Here is a 17480-nt window from a genome sequence, read left to right on the forward strand (position 1 = left end):
GTGGGCTTTCATAAGTAAGAATTTTATTGGAACCCTATTGTATCCATTCCTTACACATTGGTGGCAAAATAAAACAGTTTATTTTATTTTATTCGAGACAGGGTCTCTCTGTGTAGCCCTGGTTGTTCTGGAAGACCAGGCAGGCCTCGAACTCACAGAGATCTGCCTGGCTCTGCCTCCCGAGTGCTGGGATTAAAGGTGTGCGCCACTGCTGCCCAGCCTGTAGAACAGTTTTTAAAAGAGTATGATCACAGATGATTTTATTTTCCTCTATGTTCTACCTCTGTATTTGAAGATGTTTTGGTATAAATGACTTTATTAAGACAGCATTTTTAACCGATTCTATTTCTCTCAGCTTTTCATTTAGTACCACTGTTCGTTTATTTGTTATGCCATCATCATGTGCTTGCTGGTAAACTCAACATCCCCAGCTGAGTAACCATCTCCCCTGTGCAGAGGACTGTTTTAGGACAAGGAACAAAATTACTCTTCTTTTTATCCAGGAAATCAAAGGCACAGGTGAAGTAGAGGCTCAAGGTTGTAAAACTTTCACTTTTAGTTACTTTCTTATGTGTGAGTTCACATCGATGCGCATGCCCAAGTGCTCCCACCTCTGTGTGCAGGCTGAGGGCACCTGCCTCTGTGTGCAGCCTGGATGCACCTGCCTCTGTGTGCAGCCTGGATGCACCTGCCTCTGTGTGCAGGCTGAGGGCTCCCGCCTCTGTGTGCAGCCTGGGTGCACCTGCCTCTGTGTGCAGGCTGAGGGCTCCCGCCTCTGTGTGCAGGCTGAGAGCACCTGCCTCTGTGTGCAGGCTGAGAGCACCTGCCTCTGTGTGCAGGCTGAGAGCACCTGCCTCTGTGTGCAGCCTGAGGGCTCCTGCCTCTGTGTGCAGGCTGAGAGCACCTGCCTCTGTGTGCAGCCTGGGCGCACCTGCCTCTGTGTGCAGGCTGAGAGCACCTGCCTCTGTGTGCAGGCTGAGAGCACCTGCCTCTGTGTGCAGGCTGAGAGCACCTGCCTCTGTGTGCAGGCTGAGAGCACCTGCCTCTGTGTGCAGGCTGGGCGCACCTGCCTCTGTGTGCAGGCTGGGTGCATCTGCCTCTGTGTGCAGCCTGGGTGGCACTTACTGGCCTTTTCCTACCGAGCCATCCTGCTGGCCCAGATCCATGATTTTATAGGTGCCTTCAAGTGTTCTTCGTACTACTTTGTGTAGTAGCCAAAGATAACAAGAGATATTTCCAGAAAACAACTTGTAAATGTGTTTTAAAAGTTATGTGATGTGTCATAGAACCTAACCACTTAATTCCTAGGTGTGAAATGGAAAGTTATGCCTAAGAACCAAGTGTTGCAGACCTGTAAGTAAACAGGTGCAGAAACTGAGCCTGTTAAAGTGGTCAAGAATAAAGCCTGCTTCATGTGCTACTTAATGATGTTGAGGATGAAACTGATTACTATGGTGATTCAGGACAAAAATATGTACAACACACCTAATATACAGGAGGGCAGTAACTAATAGATTGCTTACGCCTGTATAAGCAAGTTAGTGCAGCTTATGCAGATGAACCAAAAGCTATACACCAGTTTACATCTGGCCCATGGCTGGCTCTCTGTCTTCTCTGTAGTATGGCATGGAGAAGATCTATGAAGGCCAAGTGGAGGTAACTAGAGATGAACAAAACGTAGAAAGCATTGATGGCCAGTTTGGTGCCTCTACGTGTTATATTAGAGCAAGCCTCAACATAACTATTATACAGCTGGCAATGAAGTTTATGGGGCTGAAGAAAGTCATAGTTGGAGGTTTTTCTACTCCTTACAGTGTCTAAGGAGCCATGGCTACAATTCTGAAAGCACGGAGTATAATGCAGAAGTTCATTACAAGTACCCTATGGGTCAGAAGCTTGCAGATTATATACATTACCTAATGGCAGATGAAAATGCTTATAAGAAAAAAATTCTTAGTATTTGAAGAACAATGTGAGTCCACATGTGATAGAGATGCGTAGGAAAGCTCATGCTCATATATAAGGGAATCCAGTCAGAGAGAAGCCCAAAAGGGAATTTACAGAGGTAGAACCATCCCAGAATGCCACTTGCCCAGAAGAAAGATCAGGTAGCTCAAAATAAGGCAAGCTTTGCTGGAGCTCAGGAGCAGGCTGCTGAGCTAGGGCTGGACCCGAGAAACTTCCCACTACATTTGGCACCCAGACATGGTAGCAAGAATTTCCACCCCAAACCTGAGAAAGCTTTAAAAAAGATTCTAAAATGGAGCTAAAAACAGCTTCCTAGTTCCGTCTCTCTGGCAAGCTGGAGTGTGGGCTTGAGCTACAGTATGGCGGGTTTGCAGCGTTTGGGCTTGACCTGTAGGATGCATGGAGGATCCCACCTTGGTACACAGAGGTGTCTTGAAACTGCAGTGCACTGCTTGGTGGATTTAGCCTTACTCATACAGAAAAAATAAAAGGTTTATGGGCCAGCTGCACATTACCTGGTGGCAGCCTGGACCCCAGAGTTGGCAGGGTAAGCATGACTCTCCTGGGTACCTCCACCACAGTGGAAAACTGAGGTGGGTGGAGTCAGCAGCCAGGGCTGCTGCTTTTGGTCCTAGCCATGCAGTTTAGCAGTTTTAAGTCTCTCCTGGTCAGAAAAGGATTATAGATTCACAATAAGACAGATTCAAATGGAATAAACCTCTAAACGATTTACAATATATGTAAAAATGTACATAGGCTTTGAAAGAGAGGGAGAAAGGAGTTATATAAAGAAATAGATAATTTTTAAAAATAAAGTCTTTAAAGAGACGATAAAAATAATATAAAAAACAAATCACATAAAGATGAAAATCACACAGAGAGTCTGGATTATATTGTCTTTGGGATTTTTAACTACATAAAGACTTTTGATAGTAAAGGCTACTCAGTTAAACCAATATGTATATTTTAAAGGTATCTTGACTTCAAAATTTATGTCTAAGGATACGTTGCTTTGGAAAAGAGGTTCTGCTTTTGTTTCCACAGAAGATGAGAACCTATGGATTGCTTCCAAGCTAAAATGTTTTGATCAAGGAAGAACCCTTGAGAGGCCCAGATGATCCAACATCCAAAATCAGCTTCAAAGCAACTGGCTGAGACGATCCATCCTCACAGAGTACTCCGGTCAGGACCTAACCATAATTCTTAATTTTCTCAGTATTCCCATAAAATTGCCAGCACCCTCAATCAGCAGAAAGTAGTAGAAGACGCTATGCCCAAATTCCTAAAATATTGTTTATAAATATTTATTTATTTATTTATTGGTTTTTGGAGACAAGGTGTCTCTGTGTAGTTTTTGGTACCTGTCCTGGATCTCACTCTGTAGACCAGGCTGGCCTTGAACTCACAGAGATCAGCCTGGCTCTGCCTCCCAAGTACTTTTATTTTTATTTAATAGGAGTTGATTATGAATGCAATCTCTTTCTAAAGAAAAAAAGAGGATATTATAGATATGATAGGATAAAAGGGTAGATTATTGAATCTACTTTTTTTTTTTTTTGGTTTTTCGAGACAGGGTTTCTCTGTGTAGCTTTGTGCCTTTCCTGGAACTCACTTGGTAGCCCAGGCTGGCCTCAAACTCACAGAGATCCTCCTGGCTCTGCCTCCTGAGTGCTGGGATTAAAGGCATGCGCCACCACCGCCCGGCTGAATCTACTTTTAAAGAGCAACAACTTGTTTGAAATGGTTTTTTTTTTCTTTTTATTAAGAGATTTTCTGTTCATTTTACATATCAATCATAGATTCCCCTGTCCTCCCTCCTCCCACCCCCCAGTCTTCCCCCCCCAACCCACCCTCCATTCCCAGCTCCTCCAAGGCAAGGCCTCCCCTGGGGGGTCAGCAGAGCCTGGTACCTTCAGTTGGGGCAGGTCCAATCCCCTCCTCTCTGTACCAAGGCTGAGCAAAGTGTCTCAGCATAGGCACTAGGTTCCAGAAAGCTGGCTCATGCACTAAGGACAGTTCCTCATCTCACTGCCTGGGGGGCCCCCTAAACAGTTCAAGTTAATCAACTGTCTCGCTGATCCAGAAGGCCTGATCCAGTTCCATGGGAGTTCCTCAGCTATTGGTTCACAGTTCATGTATTTCCACTAGTTTGGCTATTTGTCCCTGTGCTTTTTCCAATCATGGTCTCAATATCTCTTGCTCATATGATTCCTTCCTCTCTCTTGTCAATTGGACTGCTGGAGTTCTGCCTGGGGCTTAGCCGTGGATCTCTGCATCTGCTTCCATCAGTCACCGGATGAGGGTTCTATCATGACAGTTAGGGTGTTCGGCCATCCAATCACCAGAGTAGGTCAGCTCAGACACCCTCTCGACCATTGCCAGTAGTCTATAGTGGAGTCATTTTTGTAGATTACTGGGAACCTCTCTAGCACTCTGCTTCTTCTTATTCCCATGGTGTCTTCATTTATCATGGTATCTCTTTCCTTGTTCTCCCTCTCTGTTCCTGATACAGCTATGACCTCCCACTCCCGTAAGCTCTCTTTCCCCCACTCTTGCCCTCCATTACCTTCCCTTACCCCCAGTTTGCTCATGTAGATCTTATCCATTTCTCCATCACTGGGTGATCCCTGTGTCTTTCCTAGGGTCCTCTTTACTAGCTAGCCTCCCTGGAGCTGTGAGTTGCAGTCTGCTTATCCTTTGGTTTACATCTAGTATCCACTTATAAGTAAGTACATAACAAGTTTGTCTTTCTGAGTCTGGGTTATGTCACTCAGGATGATATTCTCTAGTTCCACGCATTTGCCTGCAAACTTCATGATGTCATTGTTTTTCTCTGCTGAGTAGTACTCCATTATGTATACGTACCACATTTTCTTAATCCATTCTTCAGTTGAAGGGCATCTAGATTGTTTCCAGGTTCTGGCTATTACGAATAATGCTGCTATGAACATAGTAGAGCATATGTCCTTGTGGTATGATTGAGCATTCCTTGGGTATATGCCCAAGAGTGGTATCATTGGGTCTTGAGGTAAGTTGATTCCCAATTTTCTGAGAAAGCATCATACTGATTTCCAAAGTGGCTGTACCAGTTTGCATTCCCACCAACAGTGGAGGAGTGTTCCCCTTGTTCCACATCCTCTCCAACATAAGCTGTCTTAAATGTTTTTGATCTTAGCCATTCTGACGGGTGTAAGATGGTATCTCAGAGTCATTTTAATTTGCATTTCCCTGATGACTAAGGATGTTGAGCAATTCCTTAAATGTCTTTCAGCCATTTGAGATTCTTCTGTTGAGAATTCTCTTTTAGCTCTAGAGCCCATTTTTTTTTTATTGGACTGTTAGGTATTTTGCTGTCTAGTTTCTTGAGTTCTTTATATATTTTGGAGATCAGCCTTCTGTCAGATGTGGGGTTGGTGAAGATCTTTTCCCATTCTGTAGGCTGTCTTTTGTCTTATTTACCATGTTCTTTGCCCTGCAAAAGCTTCTCAGTTTCAAGAGGTCCCATTTATTAATTGTTGCTCTCAGTGTCTGTGCTATTGGTGTTATATTTAGGAAGTGATCTCCAGTGCCAATGCCTTCAAGACTACTTCCTACTTTCTCTTCAATCAGGTTCAGAGTAACTGGTTTTGCATTGTTATGGATTTTAGTTTATTGATACAAAATTAAAATTAATTTTATTATACTGTATGTATATTTTTACTCTTGTTTGAGGTATTATGTTTATGCAACTCATTTAAAATTGTAATGTATCATTAAGAAATACAGATTAATAGTTAATCATCTATGATAATCAAACTTATAGTCATGTTAGTTAAGTTTTCTAGGTATACATAGATATATTTTGATTAGGTAATCTTCAAACACTTCAAAGACCTACACAATATGGCATTTAAAATGTTTTAAAAACTTAGATTTTCTGGACAGTGAGACACGTCTTCTCCTGGCAGTACCAATTTACTTCAAAGAGGATGATGGGCATCGAAGAAACTCCATATGGAGTTTGCTTTCTTTATAGCAAAAGTTAGTCATTTGGGCAAGAAACTGTTCTTGCCTGGACTGCTTGACAAAATATTGTATCAACTGGATGTACAGGACCCATAAAAAATGACCACTAAATTTTGCCAAAACAAAATGAGATGGTCCTTCAGGCCCCTGCTTTGCAAACGAGACTGCCAGATGTTCTGCAGGACACAAGGAGAAGCAACTGAGAAACTCTGGGCCTATAGGCTGAAGAAGGATGCCCCAACATTACAGAGGAACTTTGGGTGACTGTCCAGGCAGGCAGCTGTCTCTGTCATTCTAGATTTTTGGAACTTGCTTACAATGCTCTTCCTGTTTACTTAGGTAATATTATATCCTTCTGGGGTCTTTGATATGATAAAAAATAAATTAGATACAAAACTTTAGACTCACAAATATAGGATAGAAGATAAAATATTTTCTTTAATTTTGCCAAATACAAATAGACTAGATATTGTAACTGTAATTCTTACTTGATAACTGTTTGTTATATATAATTTTACTATATTAAAGCTAAAACCTTCCTTTTTGATTAGATAGAAAAGGGGAAATGCTGGGGGATGTCTCTCTGTATGTTATGAATATATGTGGTTCCCATTGGCTAATAAATAAGTTGCTTTGGCCTATGGCAAGGCAGCTTAGAGACAGGCAAAAAAAATTCCAGGAGAGAAAAGGCAAAGTCTGAAGAGACATGAGCCAGCTACCAAAGGAATAACATATAATAGGACACAGGTAAAGCCATGGAACACATGGTGATACATAGATTAATAATTATGGATTAATTTAAGATAAGAAGAGCTAGCTAGCAAGAGGCCTGCCACAGGCCATATAATTTATAAATAATATTAAGCCTCTGAATGATTATTTTGTAAATGGCTATGGGACCATGGGGCTGGGCGGGACCAGAAAAACTTTTGACTACCTAGGAGGGTTGTCTTTTTAGACAAAAGCAATACATTCAGGCTGAGGAAACAGCTCTGTGGGTAAAAGGTGCAATCATGAGGATCTGCATGCAGATCCCTAGTACCAGGTAAATGCCAGGCATGGGAACACTGGGGGGGGGGGGGCAGAGTCAGAGGCAGGAAGCACTCTGGAACTCACTGTCCAGACAGTCTAGCCCAAATGGCAAGGGGAGTCTGCAGGAGAGACTGTCTTTAGCAAGTGACATCCTGTCACCCTCCAGTCTGCACATCCACATGGGAGAGTGCACTCACATACACACACATTCAAAATATCAGTAAGTTTATTATACCAATAATTATTACCAACAATTGATAACAACATATTATTATACCAATATGTATACACTTGCATATATTATCACAAAAGAGAAAACTCCAGAAATAAGGGGAAATGTTCCAAATTGTACCTATAGGATCTAATATCTAGAATACATGTATAAAAAGACAACCTAATCAAAAAATGAGTAAAAGACCAAAGAGATGTTTCTGAAAATAATATATGTCCACACATGCCATGGGATACACGCACCTAAACATGTACACACAAATGCTAAATAAATGTCATTCACTACACTAAATAAATATCATTAAAATGTCCATTGGAACTTCATCGAAACAGCAATCTAGAATGTTCAAACATTAAAAATAAAAGCAAGAAAGCCCATTGTGCTGAGAAAGGATGAACCATAACTATTCAACTACTATACTTAAAGAAAGGGAAAATATTTTTTCTAAACAATATCAGCAAGTTCAATATACAAATAAGAAAGATGAAGTCAGTACACACTCATTTAAAGTGCAAAGTCATATGAAAAAAAACAAATTATCAGCAGAAAATTAAGCACTTTGTAGTTTTTTTTTCAAATTTATGTTTATGGGTATTTTGCCTTCATGTATATCTATACACATTATGTGCACAGTGCCCAGAGGCCAGAAGAAGGCCTTGCATTCCCGTAACTTAGATTCCAGATGGCTGTCAGCAGCTGTGGGGGTGCTAGGAACCAAGCCTCGGTCCTCAGGAAGGAGCAGCCAGTGCTCTTAACCACTGAGCCATCTCTCCAGCGCCCTGGGAAGCTATCTTTTGATGGAGAGGAAAAGGAGCAACCACATTATGCTCGTGGTTTTCTAATTATAGGCTAGTTCGTATGTGACCTTGGATAGTTTAGTTTATTATTCTTTAAAGGTGTATTTTTGTACACATTTGTATGAATTACAAGTGAAGTTTAAAAACACAATATATACATAAAAATATCATAGACATGTGTCCAGAACTGTCTAGGTCTTTAATTTGTATGCTAATTTAATTATTAAGGATAGAAGAAATACTAGTTAATTCCAAGACAGGAGGAGCAGCAATATTAGGTCAGCCCTTTCAAAAAACCTAAGTAATACAACTTTATATTTTTTCAACTAGGTCTCAACAGTTACATTATTTCAGATTTCACTCAATCCATTTACCAGCCTGCTCATGAGTCATACTTGCCTATGGACAAGTGGCAGTCCTGGGCAGGCTTGGCAGGGAAGAATCCAAAGTTCCCCAGTCTCAGTGGGTATGACAGGTGACAGGACACTAGCCACTTGAATATGTGGCTCTGGAGGCCTTACCCTTCTCCTCATTCCCTCTGTCTTGCTAAACCGTTAGGTTTGTATCCCTAAAGCTGCCACCAAGGTCTCTTCCCTTATTTGGCCACTTCCTCCTCCTGAGGTTGGCCATCAAGGTCCAGCTAGCAAAGTATTGAAGTCCAGCAATCAGAAGCCCCCTTTGACTCACTTAGTTAACATGCCCCATTAACACCTCATCCTAACACAGGGGTTCCCATTTTACCTTTATAAACTGTCATTTGCCTATGGGCCACATCTGTCCCCCTTCTATCCAGAGGCAGTCCCTTGTCCTTCCGGGACAAACACCCCTCCCCCCTCCCTCTTCCCCTTCCCACCTCCCTTGCTCCCTATCTCCTTCACCACCTCATCCCAGCCCGTTCTAGCACAGACCCCCCCTTCTTCTCTTAAATCACACCTGCAAGGTCATTTGCTGCTGTTTTTCTGCCAGAGTCAGAAAGCAGCCGCTTTAACTTTTCTTCCCCACTTAATAAGGATCTCTCTGTGAAAGCCGGTGTTTGGGTGTGGTTTGTGCCTAATTTGGGTCCAGGAGGAAGCCCCACTGTTCAGGGGGGTCTCCTTTAACAGGATTTTTTTTTTTTTTAAATCCAGCTATCCTAAATCTAGGATTAGCCTAAAATCATGATAACACTGTAGCAGAAAATGTAGGCATGATCTGGTGGCCAGCCTACATGCTTCCACATAAGAAGTATGGCACACCATGCTCCTGAGTATCTCCAGAAATCAGAACACGGAATTCTGAAGTAGCGTGAATAGCCGGTATGGCTGTGGACGAGTCCGCACTGCACTCTCCACGGCTCCTTTTCTTTTTTCCTTTTTGGTTTTTTTGAGACAGGGTTTCTCTGTGTAGTTTTGGTGCCTGTTCTGGATCTCGCTCTGTAGTCCAGGCTGGCCTCGAACTCACAGAGTTCCGCCTGCCTCTGCCTTCTGAGTGCTGGCATTAAAGGCGCGCGCCACCACTCCACCACCGACCGACTTCCATGTCTCCTTTTATGAGCTTCTTCCTCCGCACAGAGAGCCTGGTGGTATGAGCACGCACTGTCCAATCTGAGGTAAAGTGCTAACCAATCACAGTCTATAGGCTTCCAGTAGCTAGGTGGTTGCGCATGTGTAATACAGCAGGCGCCGTTCCCTGAGTGGTTGGTTCATCTCTGTGCTCTTTACTGGCCCTGGGCAGTGCAGTCTCGTCAGGGAAGCCCTGGTAAGGACAGCATAACACACCTGAACTTGATCCAGAGCTGTAGCTGCGTGCTGCATGGATCGATCACCTGAGACACATTACAGAACTTTAGGCCTGCCTGACTTTGAGAACCTGTCCCAGAGACCAGAGCTCAGGCCTGCAGCTCTGCACACAGGGCGGTTCTGAGGATGGCTCCCACCTTCCCCATGGGCTGCTATCACTGAGCGCCTTGCCTACCAAACACTGCTTTGATCTAACTGTGGACGGAACCTTAGGTAGATTTCATCGTGCTCAAATCAGACACACAGTAAGCAAAGCGATGAGCAGGTAACAAAGTCCAGTTGGGAGGAGAGAAGAGCGAAGTTAAACTCTCTTACCAAGCTGGTGTGCTGGGCGGGTTTGACGCACAGTGAAGCCGTCCTAACAGGCAGATAGTACTGACAAACACAGAGGAAAAGGTCTTGTATTTTCAGTTGCCCCCCCCCCACTCGATGCCCAGCCAGATTTACTGTGGAAAGCAGCAATGCCAATTTTTGCAGGCAAATTGTACAAGGGCAGAGAGGACAGAACTGCAAAGAGTTGGCCTGGCTCTTGTCGGTGCAGCTTGCTTTCTTCATACAACAAATATTTCACTCAAGATCAACGTGAGTGTGTCTCTATCCACTTGATTCGGAGGGAAGACAATACATGTGATTATACCCTTAATGTACTTTTGGTAACTTTGTTTTCTGTAAAAAGGAACCAATTAAGGGTTATAAAACTTCCAACTTCCTGAATTGCTTCTATTGCTTAAATTTATAAACAGCTTTCATGACCTGACTATCCCAGTTATTCAGGCATTTGTTCTACTGTTAAAGACCCAGTGAACTGGTATCTAGAAGTTTTATATGGGTAGGGGAGGCACATTCCTGGCACGTCGCCTTAACGGAGGTGCATAGAAGACAAAAGACCTGCCTTGGGAACACAGGCTAGAGACCCAGCTAGAAAAGTTTGCTGCAAACCAGTTAAAAATGTAAAATATAGCTACCATAGAGCTTAATTGTGTAATGGTATTTTCAACTTCTGTCATCAGGAGACGATATTTTGCACTTTTGTGGGATTGGCCTGCAGCTACAGCCATATTGGACAGATGTCTTTAACTCTAAATGCAATGCAGAATTACCTATCATTTCTTTGCTATGCAGATTGAATATTTTGCATGAGCATTCAAAAACGCATGTTTATAGTTTTAACTTTTTAAGTTTATTGTTTTTCTACCAGCAAATGTACTGTCTACAGATGGAAAACTCAAGCCTTTGATGGGCGGTGAGGAATTGCTCAAAAGAATCCGTTACACACAGAGAGACATATTAGACATAATGTCAGGAAAGCCTAGATTACAGTTTTCCAGCTATGTATAGGAGGAAACCTCATCTCAGAGAAGCATTTTAGGGATTCCAGACGGTAGTCCTCAGCAGCTGGTCCTGCTCTAAGACTTGGTCAATGGGAAGTGCTGCTGCTTTTCTCCCCTTGGTGGCTCCTCCCCTCCCTTTATGGCCATCTCTGGAAAGCAGAGTGTTCCTTATTACACTCAAAACACAGCGAGAAGAGCAGCCCCGGCAACTAAGCAATGTGGCATCCTGTTTTTAGGTTACCTTTAGAAGCAACCAAGAAAATTTGAGACTGTGGGACTTTACAACTGCATGGAACTGTGGCAGAGTACTTATGTTTGGAACTCAACAACTTTCCTGCAGTAAGGGCACTTAATACTGAATAAACGATGACAAAGGACTTGTCAAAGTTTTAATTGTGTTGAAAATCTCAATAATCTTCAACTATTCTAGTTCAGATGCCATAAAGCTGGCTTAAAATAAAATTTGAAGTGGTGTAGTTTAGGAGTTTCATAATATTAAAACTTACTCAGCTTGATCAGAGATGACCAAATAGTCTAGATAATAGCTTATGGGGAGTTCACCTGAGATGACCACTCAGATGCAGTTTACAGCCAATTGAAAGTCTTTATTTTAACTGGCTGACACTATACTCATGTATTCAGAACCTAAATGTAACCCAAGCATTTATTGTAAGGGGCTTTTAAAGGCAAAAATCACATTCTGGTATTTTGCTCTGCAGCTTCATGTGGAGAATGAAGGTGGAGGGGTAGGGTGGGGTTGCACAAGCAAGCAGTTTGACAGAAGCTAAGCTAAGCATTTAGCTGGTGGGGGAGGTCTGCACAAGTAGGCAGTTTAACAGAAGCTAAGCTAAGCTAGCTGGGGCATCCTGGCCTCAGATTCCTAGAATAGAGTTCAATTTTCTATGGCATTCTCCATCAAATTCTAGTTAAATCTGAAATGGTCTCCACGGGGATGCAAGATGGAGGAACCTCTGCACTGTCTTACTCTGTCACATTCCCCACTGGTTCTATGGACATATGTCAAATTAGTGATGTGTCCTGTTGTGGAGGAATGCATGGTCCTAATGACCAGTAGCTTACTTAGTTGGTCATGCAGTTGAGGATGCAGAGTCCCACAACTAGCCTGATCAGAATAAGAATCAATGACAGTAAGGTGGTCAGCCATTGGGACCAGGTAAACAGAAACTGATACCAATGACCTGATCTGTGTCTCCTTTCTTTCTGTGTCCATGACGTTTTCCCTAATTACCACTGATTGGTTGGCATAAAACAGCAAATTTCTCCCAAAGCCATGTAGAGTCAGCTTCCCTGTTTCAGAAAACAGAGGTCTAGTCTCCTTCAGTTCTGTAGGACTACCTCTGTGAAGGAGTCAGTTTGGCTTTCCAGTCTGGAACAGAATTCTCCTAATGGCCTAGGTCTAAGTCTGTCTGGGAATTGAGTTCCGTAAAGCTTTGGTTCCCAAGAAATAAGGCTGAGATACCTATGGTAGTTGCACTAGCTATTCCTGTCCTTGCTAGGATACAGACCAGAATTGGTTAGGGCTTGTTTGACCTTGTTAACATTGAGTCAAGGCCAATATGCGCTACCACCCTCTCTTCTCCATTATAGGCTATGCCTAGGGGATAACATAGACCGGTATACACAGAGTGGAGCTGTGACTTTCTCATGATCAGAGGAGGCACATTTAGTCAAAGCATTAGTACAAGCAAGCCAGGTAATTTGAGGACATGATGGAGGTAATTGTCCTTGGCAGAGCATTCATAAAATTGTAGTCCCTGAGGCCTTTAGTATAGCCAGTCTTCACAACTGATTTACTGATCCCCATTCTTCTACCATATTGTAGAAGAACATAGATCCATATTGTCCTACCCCTGGAGGGGACAAAAGAGAGCAGAGGCTACCTGAAAGAGTTTCCCATGCCCGATTTTTCTGAATTCCCATGTCCAGGTTTGGGGCTGGCGGGGATTATGCATCCCAGGTTAGTAAACTCTGCTCAGTCTTATCTTTACAGGGTCTGAGATCCAACTGAGAATCTATCTGTTGTCCTCAGTGGCCTTTTTTTCTTCTTCAAGGGATGACATCAGCTGCTTTGACAGCATTTGGAGTGGTGAGATTGACTGGGTAGGGTCCCTTCTAGACAGGTTCCAGGGGCTGGCCAGGGATCCTCTTTACAAACCAAGTCTCCTGATTGGAACTGTTGGGCAAGTTTGGAGGTGAGAGACAGCAGGGTTCCCTTCACAGTCTGGTCCCTAGCCTGGAGAGCTTCCTGCAAAGCCTGCAAGGACTGGGTCTGAGGAGTTCAGCAACTTTTGTGGTCCCTAGGTGGGGGCTTGGTAGAGATCCACAGCCAGTGGCCTTTCCAGACTCCTGGGAAGGATGGGTCTGTCCACCATCCTTGTTTATCCTGCTGACCAGTCCTGGTCTCACCCAGGCAGTCTCACCCCTGGGTATATTTCAGGTGGGCCAGTTTGATAACTGGGCTCCTGCAGACCTACCAAGACTCAAGGAGAGGCCCCAGTGATTCTAGGGCTATTTTCCACAAGGCCAAGTCAGCTGTCCTGTTCCCCTTCTGGGAAATCTCCTCTTTGGAGTCCTCTGCAATAGACAATGGTCGCTCTTTTGGGTAACCAGATAGCTTCTAATACGGCTAAGATTTCTTTTATTTTTGATAGCTTTTCCTGCTGAGGTTAGCAGTCTTCTTTCTCTGTAGAGCCCCATGGACATGGGTTGTGGCGAAAGCATATTAGTTATCAGTGTATGTGGTAATAGCCTTGTTTTTCACCCAATGGAGTGCTGAAGTCAAAGGTAAAAGCTCAACTCTTTGAGCTAAGGCTATCCTGCTTTAAGATTGTGCCTAGATAGACCTATCTTGGGTCACCACTGCTGTCCTTGCATACCTGATCCCATTTTGGTTGAAACTTCTCCCATCTGAGTCTGGTGTCACCAACAGGACATCAGTCAGATCATGCCTGATAGACTGGATCATGTCAGTCACCTCAAGGCAGGAGACTGGTAGGGTTGAGGGCTGATGTGTTGTGGAACCAAATGAGGGGTTGATCCGGAATCAGGGCTTGGTATTGGGTCATCCAGGGATTAGACATCCATCTCCCAGGTTCCTTTCTCAAGAGGGCCTCAACAGTGTGGGGCTGTTTGGAACAGTTCGTGCCCTAAAGTTAAATTTGTCAGAGTGGTTTTTTTTCTTTGTTTGTTTGTTTTTACTGGCAGGGCAGTAGCAACTATGGCCTTTATACATGCTGGCCTTCCAGCTGCGACTGGGTCAAGGCTCTTGGACAGATATGCCACTGGTCTTTTCCAGGACCCTAGGGTTTGCATGAGAACCCCTGTAGGCAATGCCTCTGGTCTTATCCACATACAAGGGAAATGCCTTAGTAATGTCTGTGAGGGCCAAAGCTGGGGCAGGGTATTTTTTTTAAGGCTTCAAAGGCCCTCTGTTCAGTCTCAGTCTATTCCAAAGGCTACATACCCCCTGGGCTTGGCCACTCAGCAAATGGCCTGCAGCCTCCAACATCCCCAGGAATGCCCACACTTGTTATTTGGTTTTTGATGTGGGATGGGGATTTACAGGATGGCTGAAGCACGGTATCAGGAAAGTGACTGCTTCCCTTCTTCTAGGTTGTAGCCTAGGTATGTGACCTGAAGGATGAACAAGTGACTCTTCTTGGCTGAGATTCTGTACCCCAGGGATTGGAGGACTACTAAAATGCCCTCTGTTGTCTGTCCACATTCCTCCTCATTGTTCAGAGCTATGGGGCCATCTAGACACACTGGAGCAGGAGGCTTTGTGGACAATTTTTGTCTGAATTCCAACAGATCTGCACTCAGGACCCCAACCAACAATGCGGGTGAGTCAGTCCCTGAATCCCCTCCCATTGTCTATTCCCTCATTTCTCTCTGTGTTTCTTCAAGGGCAGAAGTCTCCACATAGCAGATTGTCCTTCCCTGTCTTCAGCTGAATCTCGACTGTTATGAACGTTCTGAGCAATTTCCAAAAGTTGAGATCTATTTATTCCTTCAAATATCTCCAATTTCTGGAGCTTTCTCCTTATGTCTGGAGCTAACTGCATGACAAAGGCAATATTAGTGGCTCACTGGGTAAATACCCAATTTGTGTCACAGAGTCTTTCCAGAAACCCAGAAGGCAATTCATCAGGTCCTTGAATAACCTGACTTACCTTAAATTAGCTGGTAGATTTTCTGGCTGCCACTTTTAATCCTCCCAATAACATTTCTTGAAGAAAACTGTCCAGTGCCCTCCTACCTTAAAAGTTTCTATTGGGCTGTTTCCAACAGACTCTTAAGGGCCTGCAGCTTCTCCAAAGATGGAGGGTTTGGGGGTCTTCCAACTACATTCGTTACTGGTACAGGAGACACAAACTGTGAACAGGGAAGGAGTTGAACTACTTTCCCTCCGGTGGTGGATCAGGTAACTATTTTCTCTTCCCTGCAGCAAGACTGAGAACAGGCACAAGTCTCGGGTTTCCCTTGGCCACTCAGCTGCACCATAATTTGGGTCACCAACAAGAGGGCACAGGTCTTACGCCAAGGGTGTGTGTGTGTCTTGAACCAGAGAAGCCATTGGTTATGACAGTTAAATTAGTGGCTGTAGTTGGTATACATACATGCACAGGTATATATGCATGTATACCCATACAAATGCATAAAATGCTTATTTAAAATGAACTCTAATTTCAGCAATTATATACTAATTTTAATTTTTGATGATCAATTTTAATCTTTGATGATCCCCAAAGCCACTCCTTTGTATCCTGTATAGCCTTAAAATCCTAATTTTCTGTTAGAGTCAGCTATTCAGAGTTTATCAACTATTAAAATATACCAGTTATCTGCAAGAATTCCTGAACCTACAGCTTCCTTTTACAGAACTCCAAGGGCTAGGACTAGAAATGGAGACCATGTTGAGTACTGATCTTCTCAATGTACTTTTACGAATTTTTTCAAACTTCCAGAGCAGTGATACTGAGAAAAATTACTTTGGATGCACTCTTATGTGAAGCAAATGCAATGTGAATCTATAGGATACCTGCAAACATAAACAAGAGTCAAAGAGATCAGTCCCAAAAGTGGGCAACAAAGCATTCCATTGCATGTAAAATGAGAGGGACCTTGCCCAAGCGACTAAAGCCAGTTGTGTGCTCCAGCATTCCCAACAGAGACCACTGTTCACACACTGCAATGAAAACTACTATGAATTATTTTTTAGCTCCACATAGTATTTTTCTCATAAAAAGGTACTATGGTTGTTTAAGAATGGACCCCACAGCCAGCTGTGGTGGCACATGCCTTTAAGGCAGGTGGATCTCTGTGAATTCGAGGCCAGCTTGGTCTATAGAGCTAGTTCCAGGACAGCCAAAGAAACCGTCTCAAAAAACTAGAACAAACAAAAAACTAAACAAGAAGGACCCCATATTTGAATGTCTAGTTCCTAGCTGGTGTAATGGTTTAGACGGATTAGGTGTGGCCCTGTTGGAGAAAGGGTCACTGGGATGGTGGGCTTTTGAAACCTCAGAGCCTTCTTTTTCTCTGCTAGCAGATCAGGACGTAGCTCTCAGGTCCTTCTCCAGGACCATACCTAACTGCATGATGCCATGCTTTCTGCCATGATAATGGACTAAGCCTCTGAAAATTAAGCAAGGCCCCATTAAATGCTTTTTCTTATTAAGAGTTGGCTTGGTCAGTCTTCATAGCACCATTAACACCTGCCTGGGACTGCCTGCCCTGGCCAGGGTGTGGGTGTGCTGGCTCTGCCCTCTTTGGCATGGGTGAGGGAAAGATGCCCTCCCCCTTACCCCTGCGGCAATTGGGAGAGCCGACCCTGTCCCTCACCAACTGTGGTACTCAGGAGAGCAGGCTCTGCACCTCGCCTGGGCAGCACAGTGGAGCTGACCCTGTTGTCGGGGTGGGGGGTAAGCCAGTCCGGGGGGTGTGAAAGCAGAAGAGCTGACCCCACACCCCCTCACCTCCCAGGTGGTGGTATGGGCGAAGGAAACATGCCTCCCTTGTCCCTAACCACCTGCAACAGGAACTCGGGCAGGGGGAGGCGGGGGAATGGGGATGAGTGGGAGAACTGGCCTTGCCCCTCACCAATTGTGGTAGAGTGGCCCCTGCATTTCACCTAGGCAACAGAGTTGGCCCTCAAGGAATAAGAGCAGGAGCAGCCCTCCCCCTTGTTGCACAGTGAGCTAGCCAGGGAGGTGCTGGAAAGCCTGCCTGTTGATGAATGAAAGCTGGCAGGCTGAACAACCTAGCTACTATCCAAGCCCTGAACCAGGGCCGAGTTTGCCCACCCCACCTCTAC

General features: G+C 44.0%; 1 pseudogene; it reads left to right on the forward strand.

The window, feature by feature from the left end:
• Positions 1-12762, forward strand: part of LOC131926166 (large ribosomal subunit protein uL18-like) — a 66459-nt pseudogene extending 53697 nt beyond the window's left edge.
• The last annotated feature ends 4718 nt before the right edge of the window (positions 12763-17480 follow it).

The sequence above is a fragment of the Peromyscus eremicus genome, chromosome 16_21, assembly GCF_949786415.1.
Source record: "Peromyscus eremicus chromosome 16_21, PerEre_H2_v1, whole genome shotgun sequence".
NCBI lineage: Eukaryota > Metazoa > Chordata > Mammalia > Rodentia > Cricetidae > Peromyscus > Peromyscus eremicus.